At 39.0% G+C, this 4,134-nt stretch overlaps 1 protein-coding gene across 1 annotated transcript in view; it reads right to left on the bottom strand.

The window, feature by feature from the left end:
- Nucleotides 1-4,134, bottom strand: part of LOC106875733 (uncharacterized) — a 311,359-nt gene that overhangs the window by 31,813 nt on the left and 275,412 nt on the right. The window lies entirely within an intron of this gene.

A 4,134-nucleotide genomic window follows, 5' to 3' on the forward strand; every position in this document is an offset into this window, starting at 1 on the left:
ATATATATATACTAGGAGGTGCTGTAAAGTTCTTGGTTTTGGGTAAAAGAAAACACAGGAGAATTAGTAAATTATAATTTTATTCTACATATTCTTCACACACTTATTGCAGTGGTCTTTCAGTTTTTCTAAGCCCTGTAAAACAACTTGGAAGATTGGGTCTTCAACCAGGCCTTTCACAATACCCTTAAAGCCAGCAACTTTTCAGCATTCCCTCATACATACATGTATGTATACACATATCATGGGCTGCTTTCAGTTTCTGTCTACAAAATTCACTCACAAGGCTTTGATTGGTTTGGGGTTATAGTAGAAGACACGTGCCCAAGGTACTGAGCCATGGGACTGAACCTGAGACCACATGGTTAGGAAAGAAGTTTCTTAACCATGACAGAGTGTAAATGATTTAAGAGAAAAACTGGGAATAAGAGGCATCAGATGTTGTGTGCAAGAGAGAAGACGGCACTGGTTTGATCATGTGATGTGATTGGATGAGGACAGCTGCATAAAGAAGTGCTGAGCTCTAATTGTGGAGGGTACCTGTAGAAGGAGTAGACCCAGGAAGGCGCGGGATGAAGTGGTCAGAAAGGATCTTTGGACGCTGGGCCTCACTGAAGAAATGACAAGGGATTTGCTGTACTTGATAAGACACATCAAGCTAAGTAAAGCCTTCTACTCATACAGGTCTATCCTTTCAGGTGTTGGTACCACTTAAAAAACACCTGTGCTGGTACTGTGTTAACGCACCCATGCTAGTAGCATGTAAAAAGCACCCAGCACACTCTGTTAAGTAGCTGGCATTAGGAAGGGCACCCAGCCGTTGAAACCCTACTACAACAGATAGTTGGAGTCTGAACAGCTCTCTGCTAGCCAGCTCCATGTCAAACTGTCCAGCTTCTGTCAGTATGCAAAGCAAACATTAAACAATGATGATGATGACACCTACACCTGTACCTAGTTGTACTTCTTGTAGGCTGGGTTTTAGTTCTGGTCTTTACGGTTTATATACTTGTACCCAGTGGTTCTTTTATGGGCACATTTTTCTCTTTCTTGGTTGGAAATCTCATGACCCTAGGGTGAGTTGTGTCACCTTTATATTTCTTGATAATTTCTTCCTTGCCATGGAAGAATGACTGAACTGTTCACTGGCTCAGAACAGAAGAAAGATAATTTTGCGAAGTGGTAATGCTAGTTTCCTTCACTTAATGGGTGATGTCAGTGTAATATTTGCAAGTAGCTTCAGCTCTAACATCAATGTTTTTGTTGCTATTGTTGCAGCCTTTGTGTCAGTTGCAAGCGAGATGTTGATTAGCATTCTTGACACTAACTCTCTCCTTCTGCTTACCTGTGATCTCTCTCTTTCTCTCTCCATCTCTCTCTTTCTCTCTCCATCTCTCTCTTTCTCTCTCCATCTCTCTCTCACGTGATTCCACTTTGAACATTATGATTCTTTGGCTGAAATCCATTTTTTTTTAAAAGCGAGGGATTGAGTTTTTGTTTTTCTTTTAAGTCACAAAATTTAAATGAGAAGACAACCCAGAGGACATTGTCAAAAAAGAGAAAACTGCATCCAAAGCTCTTCATGATTATCAATGAAAAAGTTTAAAAAAAATATCCTCTTTCAGGTAAAAAAAATTTTCCAAAACTTATACTGTAGAAATGCAATGCAGCCTCTTCAATAATGATGATGATGATAATAATAATAATAATAATGATGGCATATTTCTTCTTTCCTGCTTGTCTGCAATAGAATGAATAAATCCTATTAAATGTTTTATTTTTGTTGATCTCACTTTTTTTTGTTCACCTAAATCTTCTTAAATGACAACTATTTCAAGATCTCAAGCTAAGTCCTAAAAAAATTTCACTGGAAGTCGAGACAGAGACACTTCACACCAGGCAGCAACATTTGCTTCTGTCATGTCTTCATGCAGCAGAAAAAAAAAAAAAAAAAAAAAATTAAATAATTCTTATACTGATTCTAAGAATCTGTTCTGCTCTTTTTTGCTTTACAAGTGCTAGATTCATTCCCAATATAAAGTACTAACTGATATTTGGTTCCTTCTCCACTACCAAAAATTTCAGATCACAACCCTGAGAGAGGTGCCCTTGCACTTGACCTCTTTCAAATGGGGAAGAATTCTCTGAGGTATCAGTTTTACCACAGAAATAACACTTTGGTCACCTTCATCCAACTAATACACGTTTGCTTGCATGCTTCAGACTGGAAATGGTCAAACAGATCTTCCATACATACGGGTATGTCCTTTATGGCTATGCTCCCCACTCACTTTCTCAGCCAAGAGGTCCTTGTCTTGTGAGCTTGTGGGTGCTACTGCTATGTAAAAATCACCTGTGTCGGTGCCACATAAAATACACCAATTCTGGTGTCACACAAAAAGCACCCATGCTGGTGTCACAAAGAGAGCACCCATGCCAGTGTCACATATAAAGCAATTGTGCCAGTGCCACGTGTAAATCATCCAGTACACTCTGTTAAATGGTTGGCATCAGGAAGAACATCCAGCTATAGAAACCATGCCAAAACAGACGACAGGAGCCTGGTGCAGCTCTCTGGATGGCCAGCTCTTGTCAAATCATCCAACCCATGCCAGCATGGAAAACAGATGTGAAATGATGATGAAGATGATGATGATGCCTGTAAGCTCCCCAGATAAAAAAAAACACCTGTGACTTTGGTGGTATTTCTGTTTCCTTTTTCCTTCTGGAGGATGGACTTGAGTTCTATTACTTCCCTGTGCAACTCCACTACTGCTGTCACTCCAGCTTGACTACGACATAAAGAGACCTTTCACCAACAACTTCCACACCCTCTGCTTTTGTGACTACAATCGTTATTAGTCAACATGCATTTTTCTATGCTTGCATGGGTCAAATGGATTTTGTTGAGTCAGATTCTCTATGGCATAGTGCCCTTCCAGTCACCAACTCTCACCTGTTTCCAAGTAAGGTGAGATTTTCCCATGACCAGAAATGTTGCTGAAGATTAGAAACGAAGGACAATGCTTGCATGACAGCAACATATTTTCAACTATAATGCGATGTCAAAGCAAGGAGGGGACAGTAACACACAAACATACACACACACACAAACATACACCCAAACATGCACACACGCACAAACATACACCCAAACTTGCACACACACATGCATGCATACATACATACATATGCATGAGAATACATGCATAAAACATTCAAATCTGCACATACATACATACATACATACAAACAAACAAAAATACCCTGTTGTAGATGTTGAAATTCCTGTGAAGAAGCCTTGGGTTTAGGTTAGAAACCGACCCTTTCCCTATTGGCAAGAAATATTGAAATAAACTGAATGACAGACAAACAGACAGACAGGCAGGCAGGCAGGCAGGCATGCATGCATGCATGCATGCATACATACATACATACATACATACATATGATTAGCTTCTTTCAGGTCCTGTCTATCTGTCTAGCAAATCTACTCACAAGGCCCTTTGGTTGGCTCAGAGCCACAATAGAAGATACTTGCCCCAAGGCACCATGCAGTAGGTGTGAACTTGAAACCATGTGGTTGAGAAGCAAACTTCTTACCACATGGCCATGTCTACAGAATTATGGAGAGAAAGTTTGTTGGTGTCATTAGTTTTTGAAGTGCTGGATACTAGTAAAAGATGAGGTGGACACATCGTCAGTGAGAGTGGACTAAAATGACATATCCTTTAGGAAATGATTGTGTGACAATCTCTAAAGGGCCACAAAGATTTATTATATATTTGTTTTTTCTCAATAATTAAAATATACCTCACACACACGCGCACGCGCGTGCGTATTGGATTGTCAGATAACTTTGATTTTGTTTTTATATTTGGCAATGCATTGTCATAACTCTGAAAAGAGGTAAAATTTATACAAATTTCAAAAAACGATAAACACAAGCTACAGAGGAAGAATAGGGCTATGAAAAGGCAAAAAAGAAAAAAAATGAATAAAAAAAGAACAACAGGAAAAAAAAAAAAAGGAAGCACTACACAGAAAATATTTTTTGAATTAATTCACCCAACGTTAAGAAAGGATTAAAATGAATGAGAAAATCCGAATGAATCTTTCTGAAAACTAAATATG

Source organism: Octopus bimaculoides, chromosome 11 (assembly GCF_001194135.2).
Source record: "Octopus bimaculoides isolate UCB-OBI-ISO-001 chromosome 11, ASM119413v2, whole genome shotgun sequence".
Lineage (NCBI taxonomy): Eukaryota > Metazoa > Mollusca > Cephalopoda > Octopoda > Octopodidae > Octopus > Octopus bimaculoides.